At 34.7% G+C, this 12,500-nt stretch overlaps 1 protein-coding gene across 4 annotated transcripts in view; it reads right to left on the bottom strand.

Moving 5' to 3' along the window:
* Positions 1 to 12,500, bottom strand: part of LOC137654924 (uncharacterized) — a 794,088-nt gene that overhangs the window by 216,344 nt on the left and 565,244 nt on the right. The window contains exon 1 of one of the 4 annotated variants that reach the window (XM_068388842.1): positions 6,833 to 7,054. The exons of the other annotated variants lie outside the window; for them this stretch is intronic. The gene's annotated coding sequence lies outside the window, so the exon portion shown is untranslated. Of the gene's footprint in view, positions 1 to 6,832; positions 7,055 to 12,500 lie in introns of those variants that run through there. 4 annotated transcript variants of the gene reach the window in all.

Genomic DNA, 12,500 nt, shown 5'->3' with positions numbered 1-12,500 from the left:
TCCATTGTCTTCTCTTCCTTCCCCTGCTTCTTTTACAATCTCTAGGTACCCATTCTTTTATTTTTAAAGCCCATCTATTGTCTGTCGTAATCGCCTGTTTCCCAGAGTGGAATTTTACTTTTGTAAAAGCCTTGCAGCATTTGATACCATTCTTACAATCTTCGATGATTTACACAAATCTCTCTGGTCAGGAAGTTCGTATAATTGGCCTTGATTTTAGTGCTGCCTTTGAGCTTATTTATCATGAGGCGCTTGTTTTCAAACTCAAAAAGTTTGGAGTATGTTGGTCTTTTCTTGCCATCATTATTGAATTATGTGATAGATTTTAAAGATTGGTGTTGATTGGCACCATAAAGTATAAGAATGAGATATATGTTGTTTCTCAGGGTAGTATTCTTGGTCCATTACTTTTCATATTATATACACAAAGTATGTGGTTTGGCCTAGAAAATAAGTTTGGTGCATATGCAGATGCTACTGCTCTCTTCGCCCCAATTCCACCTAATGTAGATCTCGGATTCCTGGATCCCTTAATAGAGATCTAGCTAAACTTAGTATACTATAAGGTGCAAATTATGGGCCACGAAGTTGAACCCTAACAAAAGTCAAGTATGATTATAAATAGGTCGAGGAAAATGGCTCTTCAACATCCTGATCTCTGCAATGAGTCATGATTCTTGATAGAAAATTTACTTTTGAGAAACACATTCGGTCCTTATATTCTTTAATTTCACACAAGAAATTTGGCTTATTGAGTCTTCAGATTATCAGTGATCAATCTATTCTGAAGAAATGTTTTATTTTTTCATTCTGCCTTAATTTGTTGGACAAAAACTTGCGGCATATCACATTTCTTATTTCTGATATGGATATTATTATCTGGCGCCATCGTTCAGTTGGGTCTTTATGCATGTTGCATAAGGTTTTCATAATTCTGATCCTCCTTTACATTCAGATATTCCTAAACTGTACCCTCCAATATGTAGTACTAAGTATGCAGGTAGTTCTAGCAGTCTTGCCTTCATCATCAGGCTCAACACTAAACAGTATTCTAGAAGTTTTATTCCAGTTATGATGATGTTGTGGACTGGCATTCCTGTAAGGCAGCTGAATAGTTGGAAATTCTTAAGTTTAACCTTGCAGCATATGTTTTATGTTGAACAGGCCTACATAACACTCTCTTCATAGTTTATATATGACAGATCTATTTTAACGTTATTACCGATCTTAAGATATTTTATATCAATTATTCATTACTTCTCCTTTAGTTTATTTGTTTCTTTATTTCATTTCCTCACTGGGCTACTTTTCACAGTTGGAACCCTTGGCCCTATAGCATCCTGCTTTTTCAACTATAATTGTAGCTTTGCTTATAATAATAATAATAATAATAATAATAATAATAATAATAATATCCGATTACATTAGAAGTCGAAATGCATCCGTCCCACCACTACAAGATCATTTTAATACTTCGTATAGCCATATCTTTGGAAAGTTGCTCTCTACTAAAGCTGCATCGCTATCAGACAACTCTGAAGGGAAGGATGTTTAAATACCTAAACGCTTTGATGAAAACAAAATAGAGTCAAATGTCGCGTTCGCAGAGTTCCAAGCAAGAGATCTTTTTAATAACTTCAATGACCCAATATCGGTCACCCGATTAATCAGTGACGCTTAGGCTAAGATGTATAACAGAGTTTTAACATAAAAATGTAGAGCATACATATTCCATACATCAAAAACAACCACCACAACATGAAGGTGGCTAACACCCCCCCCCCCACCCCCCCACCCCAAGGAGACTGACATCGGCAAAGGATGATCCAATGAATTCCAAGTGAGGGCAAGAGTCCTTCACGTTTTGAATCCTCCAATACACATTTTTTTTTATTTTGCGTATTCCAAATTACGTATCTCTTGCCCAAGAACTCTCTCTCTCTCTCTCTCTCTCTCTTGTTTCTGATTAGTCGACATCAAGTGAGAAACATATTCACAATTTTACGGAGCTCGGAAAAATAAACACATTAATAATGATTTCTCATTCAAGTATCAAAAACAGCTTTTTCATGTGAAACTTGATATGAGCATAAAGAGAAATGATAATAATTTAGAAAAAAATATCATGTAATTGTATCAAATAGCTACGAATATTCAATTTTTTATCATCATTTTGTGCTCCCAGCTTCATTCTTAATTCCAGTTAGTTAAAGGCAGGGGGCGCTGACCTCTTCCTAGATCAGAGGTTAATTTTAATGAAAAAAAAAAATACATTAAATAAAGACCGTCAACAAGGCGTAGAAAAATTACCAGGCATGATAAGGTTACCTCAAGCTAAGTTAGAAAACAAATTCTACTTGGAATCTGTTCGCTTTGAGAATAAGAATAAAAAAAAAATGTTTACCAGACGATTAAAATATATAAGTTTTTATACGTGAACATGACGAGTATTGCTATGTAATCAGATTAGCCTTATGCGGCTATGTGACAAACAGCTAAGGAAGTTCAACTCTATTCCATTAAATAATTTCACTAAAAGCCTTACTGTATACACGAAGTTGTCCCAATAAGCGGAATTATCCGAAAGACCACTACATCTCGTATTATTGTGGAGAGGAGTAATCAACGAATTTCTACTTACCATCGCTTTTGTCAATATTAATATTCTTTGGAGTTCTCTTTCCAGTTCAATTTTCTTTTCCACTTTTTATTTTCTTTAGGCTTGAAATAGATGGGGCAGCCTGGTGTCTGACCGATCAACCTTTACAGACGTGCGACGTATCAACAATGGATTGTATGTTTTCCCTGATGTTCACCATTTCCTCGGCTATGTCAGTAATCTGGGGTTCAACATTTCCGTAATTTCATGAATTTCCTATCAGTTATCCATTCTCTGTGGCTTATAGACTTTTCGGCTTTACATCATTTCCCAGGTCATTAATCTCTTTCTATATCATAAATTACCCATTTTTTGTGTTTTCAACATCTTCGTCTCGAATTTTTTCCCCGTGTATTTGACAATTGCATAATGTTGAGGGAAGGTGAACTTCAGCTTATTTACTTATTTCGCAATGGCTAAAAATACCGCTAAAAATAAACAAAACTTTCAAGTTCGAGCATTCAAAAAATGCTGAATTTGACGAAGACACCAGGATTCTATGGTGAATTGGTATTTCGTTGTAGTGATATGCAAAAGACATTCTATAGTGTATATCCGAGAACGATTGTCCTTAACACAATCATTACTGATATTTGGGGATTTGGTTATGTACACACAAATGCCAGCAGAGAGAGAGAGAGAGAGAGAGAGAGAGAGAGAGAGAGAGAGAGAGAGAGAGAGAGAGAGAGAGAGAGAGAGAGAGAGAGAGCCGGAACATATCGGGCAAAACCTTAAGATTCTTGGAAGTCAAAATAAACCTTTTGAAGAGGATCAATGGAACAGGCTTAACTCTCGACTGTGTCCGATGCACGCACGCACTCCAGCAAAGCCTGATAACAGACACAGGGTGTGAGGGGACACGAACTGTGTTTTCGCTCTCTTTAATACGTGAATATTGAAAGTCAATGTATTCACGGTTTTCGAAAACATGTCAGCACGGGAATGGGTGTCTCTCATACTTAAAACTGATGGCAGGATTCAGGATACACATAAGCCAGTTTCTGCACAGTAGCACTTGGAATATAATGCCATTGTTTACCTGGGTGTTTGTTATGTCGTGCTAGGAAAATGTGAACACTTATCTAAAGCAATAACAATTACTCATACAAAAGACAGAGAGGGATTCCCAGATGGCAAAGTTGAAAAACGTGTCAAACTGAGATTATATGATTACTAATGAACGATTATGGATGATTTTGATTAAATCTTTGAAAATGATATCACAAACAGTAAGAATAGATGTGGTAAAAACTAATAATATGAACAGCCATGTTGGCTTAATAAAATTCAAGGTATACTTAGTGTATTATAAAATTATACTAATATGCGTCTGGTGCTTCATTTCATTGTTTCACTGTATATCAGAGTGAGACAAGTTTCTTCTAAGTATGGTCTTTATCACATTGTATTTGTCGAAAATTTTACGGGAGATCTGAATGCAATGAATAATTATCATTACAAAGAGATTTATGCATTATGTGTAACGAGACAAGTTAAGGGTGATTCCAATGATTACGACCAAGATCAGGGATAAAGAATTTAAAAGAACTAAGTTTTTGTCCATCAATCTAAGATGTGAACCAGCTACTGGCGACCAAACTTAAAAAAAAATGGTAGAAATATGACAAAACAAGAAAAGAAGTAAATTTCCACAAGAAGACATTTGTCCAAAAATCGGGAGGACATTTTAAGTATGGTTGATTTCCTGTGCAGTTGAGAAGAGAGAGCAGACATGCTCCTAAAAAGTGGATACAAAACAAGAATAACACTTAATATTTCAAGGGAACACTGTCAATTATAAGATATGGGTTTGGGGAGGATGATCTAATGTTCCAACCCACTAAAATTACAGCTTGAGTTTTCTTTGGGATTAACTATATTCTCCATAATTTACACCATTCGCTAATTTGAGCTAAATCTCTGAGTTACAGTAATCACAAACGGGATTTAAGCAAAGTAGTAACACCATCCGAATATGCACCAAGTAACTTCTAATGCCATACCATATGCCATGCATATTCAGCCCAAGAACAATATAAAAAAGGACAATAAAAATTATATTCATTAACATCACAAAAGCGGATATGAGCTAAACAACCACGGTTTACCATTTTTTAGTTAAAAATCGATAAAAATGCTTTGAAAAGGCCTTCCACCTCCTATACGTTTAAGTTTGAAAGTAAACTCCTTATGGTTAACACTTTCAAACTAAATACAAAGCCTGGCAAATCTAAGGATTTCTTTATGGCACCGGAAACTAAAGGGAGAACATTGCGAGCACCAAGGGCCTTGCAAAATCAAAACTGTTAGCTAGTGAACAAATGAAGACTTACATCATAGGTAAAGTAAAAATTTACGATCATACATTTAGAAACTTTTGATAATAAGTACGTGGAAATCAGCAGAATTAGAGCGTAACAGCCACTAACAAAACTAAAAAAATGTATTCCTTATTTGAGTCACAGTAAAACTGAAGTAAAGAAGCCAGTTCGGCGTCTGAAAATCAGCTAGACGGGTTACCTCCGCTTGGTCAGTGGCAGAGCCTTCTGGGTTCGATTAGACTCATGAAATTTGGGGCATATAGACCACCGCTGGGTGGGAATGGGCACTCAGCACCAAACCTTGGGTATAGCTAAGAGAAAATACCGTAGTTCCGCCGAGTAGCTTAATGAGGTTAGGCAGTGAGATGGAAGAAAAGCAAGATACACGAAAGTAAAGTAGAAAGCTTAAAGGAACAATGCAAAGACCCTTTAATATTGCCACTAGAGCACTGCTAGGCGTACGTTGTAAGCGCCAACCAACTACGTAACAGTGTCATTTGGTTTAAGTAAAGATGTTAAGTCTACCCTGAAATATGAGGGTAGTCATCTATTCACGTTCATTCATTCGTGACAAGTTTACCAACCTTATAATTTTGTTTAATCAGAATGGAACTTTAGAATGAATAATGACCAAAGTAATCACTATCTTACAATGAATGATTATATATATATATATATATATATATATATATATATATATATATATATATATATATATATATATATATATATATATATATTTTATATATATATATATATATATAATTATATATATATATATATATATATATATATATATATATATATATATATATATATTGTGTTTGTTCTTTAAAATGTTAGGCCATAAATATGTCTTTAGGAATAAATTATACTTAAAAACGAAAATTGCAAAAGCTAGTCGCATCTACCGAATAGATATGTCGACTGTTCACTTCAACTTTGATAAAAAAAATATTGGTTGGAATTCCTGCCAAGGTATATACAATTACAATTATGTAATTATCCTTTTGGTATAAGTTAATTCTAAATAACATGAACAAGAAATAAATTATTATTTGTGATTTAATACTTAAAATATATAACTTGCAAGTGATAGTGCTGTAACTCTATGTATTGAAATATAAATGTAGGCCTAACCGTTGATGTAGCAAGGGCAAATAGATACGGTTGCTAGCTTCATGCATCTTTTCAATCTTTGCTGTAACTCACCGCACTTGAGTGGCAATCTATCATATTCATTGTTTCAGTTCATATACATATCAGGAGTTAATGCAAAATTCTTTGATGAAATCAAAATAATTGCTGTAATATATACATACTTCCATATATATAAATATATATATGTGTATATATATATATATATATATATATATATATATATATATATATATATATATATATATATATATATATATATATATATATATATATATATACATATATATACTATTGAGTATATTACATACATTTTACTCTTAACAAATAACCAGGATAAGTTAAAACCGCCTCTTGGCTAATACAATGCTAACACGTTTAGCTAACATTCACATTGCAGTTGATCGATTCCAGCCAAGGACCGTGTGTTTAAGCTGTTTACTAACGAGGATACTCCTGTGATTAGACACCACACAGGGGGATTGGGCTTCCGATAATACTGGAACTGAAACCACACACCTTTGCCTTTATTGAGTCACTCGGATTCTGCTAAACACCGGTCGTTCATGGGAAAATAACATTCCATGTACCGAATAGGATTCTACACAAACTAACGAATGGAATAACTTCTGATACTAAGAAAGCATATCACACAACTAGCGATATTGAACATATGACGTAAATGTTTACTTACGGAATGACACTAGCCGGAAGAGATGATTCGATCAGATAAACAAAACTGGTTATTGTCACTGACGGGAGCAAAATACTCGATACATCACTTAAGGCTGAGCTCATCTTATTCTGTCTAACGAAGCAATAAATTGTAGTAAAGTGTCTGTTCCTAAGGGAACAAATAAAAGACGTCACGTCTTCAGGGTAACAGCTGAATAGACGAGATAACATACGAAAGTTAAGGCAACTGGCTGACGATGTGTTACGAACTTACGGGGGATATTTCAAAGTAAATATAAGTCCCTGCTTGTTCGATTTCTATTATCGTAATAATGAACATAAAGTGTGTCTTTGTTATTTATATACTCATAGAGACAGGAACTTTATAACATATAATTTTTTATAAATATTATAAAGAATAAGACAATTCTGGACTAGTATTCAGTAGCATGGTAAGGCTTATTCAATATTAAGCTCTTGCCAGAGTTATTAACCGAACTAGACAAAAATCTTAACGTTTGGTTTTCCGACAGAAAAAAACAGATTTGGAAAAAAGCTACGTCTTTGACAATTCATTTATTTGTATAATTCAGTACTGTTGATAAAGAAAATAACTTAAAGTTTATCTATTTTTATATTAAAAGAATTTTAGAAGTTATTTGTCCTTTCAATACAATTTTACGGCTTTCATTTAGTGAAGGCAAGCAGAATAGAGATTGAGGAATGAGGTATAATGAGGAAAGTAAACGTCAACTGGTAACTCATTCGAAAGTGTTATAGTTCATTAAGTGGTTTTTTTACGTGCATTATATTTCTTGATTTGACATTATCTTCGGTTATATAGTGATAAATACCTACGCGAAATAAGTGCACATTTGAAGGTAAGACAACAAAAAATAGCAACGGGTTTTCAAGTTAATAGCCAATATTGGTCTGTATTGTGGTCCCCATAATTGGTTAGGCTATATTTCAACGATGCTTATATCGATATTTGCATGATGGTCTCATCGTGCCATATGTTTTCTTACTCGTATTTACTCTTAACTTTATTTCATAACTTTCTTAGGTTTAAAAGTATTTTTCCTGTAGTTACCTGATTTTAGTTCAGCCTAATTCACTTTTTTTTTTATCGCTGGCGTAATGTAACCTTATCCAAACCCTGTTTGTTAAGGTGTTTGTTCTACAGGCTGACCAAATGTGGCATGACCGATATTACCCAATGCCTTCTATCCTGTTCGTAATACTAGGCTGGCAGTTAATTCTAATAGCCATGCCTTCTCCATCATGAGGCTCAATACTACACAGTATTCTAGAAGTTTTATTCCAGCTGTTACCAAGTTGTGGAATGATCCTCCTAATCGGGTAGTTGAATCAGTAGAACTTCAAAAGTTCAAAGTTGGAGCAAATGTTTATATGTTGACCAGACGTACATGAGTCTTTTTATAGTTTATATATGACATATCTGTTTTTGACGTTGTTAATAGTTTATATACTGTATGACATCTGTTTTGACGTTGTTGCTGTTTTTGGAGTGATTTATTGTTAATTTGCTCTCATCATGTATTTATTTCCTTATTTCCTTTCCTCACTGGGCTATTTTTCCCTATTGGGGTCTTTGGGCTTGTAGCATCTTGCTTTTCGGAGCGTTTGTAGGGTGACGGCCAGATCCGTTTTCATTCATAGAAAATGGGAATATTATAAAGTGGGGTGCACTGTGGCCGTCATTCTAAAATAGTTTGTAGAAAATTGGAATATTCTGAACTGTGGCCGGTGTTCTAAAAACGATTTTGGCGGGAGAAGCTAACTTAAAAAACCCACCTAACCTATGCTAATAGCCGTATCCTTACCCAGGGGGCCTTCGCCCCCCGGACCCCCCCCCCCCTTACCTACTACGGGAGCGAGAAGATTCGTGGCCGGAGTAAGAACTCGAGCCACAAATTTTCAGGTACTTTAGGGTTTTCTGCAAAAAACAAAAGTGTGCGTTTAAGCACATATTTAAGATCCGTAGACCATTTCCAAACGTTTTTATTTTATACAAGATAACAGTCGGAGCGATAATAAGCAAATTAGGATGTTTGGCCGTAGCGCTACAAACTACCCTGCTTTTCCAACTAGGGTTGTAGCTTGGCTAGTAATAATGATAATATATATCACTTTCTAGAGGTGGGTGTAGTTTGTTGGGACAGGTTTAAACTCTCTTAGTTGTCAAATCGATTTCCCTTAGTGGTAAGGTGTTAATGGAGCCTTTGTAGGTTGTTGGGACCGAGTGAAAAACCACATTTTACAGACACAAGAACATCACCTAACCTAATGTTTCCTACCTTACCTAACCTAACCTAACCAAACCAACCTAACCTAAGGTTCTCCACTTAACCTAACCTAGGAGCCATATCTTTAGACTGCTGTACTCTTATCTTACCCTGTCCCAACAAACTACATTCACCCCACTGTTTATATTGGCAGAAATATATGTAACTAGTTTTATGATTATGAAATGCTACAAATTCATATAGTTTGTATTTTTCGTAGTTATTCTAAACTGACTCATTTAATAGGTTATTTCTGGTTTAGTTTTCTATGGCTAGACAATAAAAAATAAATTTGTAGAATGCGTCATGCTGCGTTGTTGGGTAGTTGCTGCACATGGCAGGTTACATATAATGATTTAGTGTTACCTTGCCAAGAGTGGAACCGATTGGGAAGCAAACATAGGGTTTAGACTCAATCTAAGGGTAAGCTAAGAATACAGCAATCTAAGGGGTCTTGAAGTGGGACGTAGTGCCCTGCCCCCCCCCCCCCTCCCCCCCCTGTGGGCTAAGTACTGTAGGTAAGAATGTGGTTCCTAGGTTAGGTTAGGTGGAGAACCTTGAGTTTGGTGGTGATCATGTTTGTGTTTGGAGGAAATTATATATACGGATAGGACAACATTTTGAACAGAAAAAATAGTTTTTCCTGTAGTTGATAATGTGCTTTCACTGAATTTGACCTTTATTTCCCATTATACCCCCATCCATCCCCACGGCCACAGGTGGGAACCTTGCGTTCAGTTGTGGAACCACAGGAACACCCATGTTTATTTACGAATGAAATAAAGGGAAAAATTAATTGAATACACATTTTAAACAATAGAAAAAACAGTTTTTTTCCATATTGAAAGTATTACTGGATTCACTTCAATCAGGGTTCAGTAATTGGTAACTATTTCCGGGATTCTTTTTTAAAGAATTCTAATGGTGTCTGCTCCACCGTGCGCTGGCTTCGCTTGTGAATAAAGAAAAACATCACTGCTCCTATGTACTGGCGAGTGGTACATACTTAGCTGCTCACGCTCTCCCCATTGATTATCATTTCTTTGGTAATTATTTCCTGGATATTTTTTAAAGAATTCTGATGGTTTTTGCTCCGCTGTGCGTACGCTTCGCTCACAAAATTGAAAAACATCACTGCTCCTATGTACTAGCAAGTGGTACATGCTGAGCTGCACACTAAGTTTTTATAGCAGTGAAAATAAGTGTTACTTTTTAAGAAAGCATGCTTTAAAAAAGCTATATTTAGTAGTAAAGCTTTTCCTGTTCATAACTACTGTATAATAAATCCGTTTCTTTCCCTTTTAAAATGTAGATTTTTAGTCGTAACTTTTGAAATTTTATATCCAGTCAGTCCCAACAAACTAAAAGTGCTGCACTTTCTATGCCCTATTTGCTTATATTATACCATATACTTAGATTACTAATCAAGGAAAGTATTTTATGCTCAATGTATACAAGTCTCAAATAGGCAAAAAACAGTAAGTGCTCCATCATTATGTGAGAGTAAGCTTAGTGTTCAATAGGTTATATTTCAGAGATTTTTTGGAGAATATCAATTTTACCTCCCTGCATATTTTCTTATTCTTTAGAAATGGTCAAATTATCAGTCTTCAAGTTTATTGACATAGATAAGGAATGATCTTCCTAATCGGGTAGATGAATCAGTAGAACTTCAAAAGTTCAAAGTTGAAGCAAATATTTTAATGTTGACCAGGCTAACATGAGTCTTTTTATAGTTTAAATATGACATATCTGTTTTTGACGTTGTTAATAGTTTATAAATGACATATCTGTTTTGACGTTGTTACTGTTTTTAGTATGAATTATTATTAAAATGTTCTCATCATTTATTTATATCCTTATTTCCTTTCATCACTGGGGTATTTTTCCCTATTGGAGCCCTTGGGCTTATAGCATCTTGCTTTTCCAACTAGGGTTATAGCTTTGCTAGTAATAATAATAATGATAATAATGATAATAATAATGATAATAATAAGGTAGAGTTGTTGCATAATTTTAGAAATAGATGACTTTGTCTCATTGTAAATTCCAGTAGACCTAATCCTTTAAGCAAGATAAAATGTATAATGTTGCAATGACACCTTTTAGAATTTATGACATAATGTTGCCATATTGTAACAATACTTAATGAAGTTTTGTATCAACAATACATGGGATTTTAAATGAATACCTTAGTTGAATGTAATGTTTAACTAACTATTCCTCTACCGTTGTTTGCGTGCGTAGGAGGAATTTTTCTTTATGCTTTGGGAGAGAAATTAGACATGTATGTTTTTTAACTATGACAAATTAACAGGTTCAGTTTTCCATTCCCTTTTTTTGGGGGGTATCAAACCAAGATTATTATGTACATAAGTGGTGCTTTTTTTTATCTCGAGTGGCAAAATTACGTCTATGTTGGCTCTTCTTATGTTGGATAAAATTTTCTGTCTTCTATGTTAGATGACAAAGTTAGGTTGTAGTGATCATTTTACATGGCACAGAAAAATTGGTCTGTCGTGTTGATTGGTTACTATGATCAAGTCGTGTTGTTTTTCTTAGTGTATTTGAAAGTTTTGATGTATTAAGCATGACGATCTTAGTAAAAACACCGTTATTGAGATGGTTATGCCTGTTTGATATATTTAGTCTGATCATTGGAGGTGGAAGCCAAGTCTGTGTTCGAACAGATGCTGGCGCGTGAAGCTACAACTTTACAATTGAAAATTAACGCCAAAATACTATCCCATGGTGCTAACGCACGTAGCTAAACATAAACTGCTGGGCAGAACATAGGAGCAGTGAGATAATGTTTATTTGTGAGCGATGTGAGAATATGGCACAGAAAAAAAACCAATAAATAATTAGCTCAATTAAGTAACGAGGTATTTTTAATACAATAAATACATGGCTACGAACAATGCCATGGAAAATGGGATGGAAACCCCGTTTTCTATGCGTCTGGAAGTCCTGGCAAACAAAAGCTCGTGTTTTGACCGTGTTTCATTACTGTTACTTGGTTTTGATTATGGTAACTTTTTTTATTAAGATGCGGTTTTTCATGATGATTAGCGGAAATAAAGCTAAAAAAGTTAATTCTAATATCAACGCAATTAGACAAGTACACTTTATTTTAAGGTGTTTCCAGCGTAATTAATGTCGATACATAGAGCAAAGCCATAGCTTTTCAGTTATGGTGGTCGACCCCACCTTAACTCAAAAACTATGCATTTCCTCTAGGAACCATTATCAAAAACTTTCAAAACACTACAAAATACATTGAAAACCAGTCGTGTTTTCTACAAACCGTTTATTGCATCATTCTATAAATTTACCGTACATTGTTAGGGCTAAGTAACATGTTCAGTCTTCCTTCTT

This window comes from Palaemon carinicauda, chromosome 1 (genome assembly GCF_036898095.1).
Source record: "Palaemon carinicauda isolate YSFRI2023 chromosome 1, ASM3689809v2, whole genome shotgun sequence".
In the NCBI taxonomy this organism is placed as follows: domain Eukaryota; kingdom Metazoa; phylum Arthropoda; class Malacostraca; order Decapoda; family Palaemonidae; genus Palaemon; species Palaemon carinicauda.
This window is presented reverse-complemented; position numbering and strand designations above follow the sequence as displayed.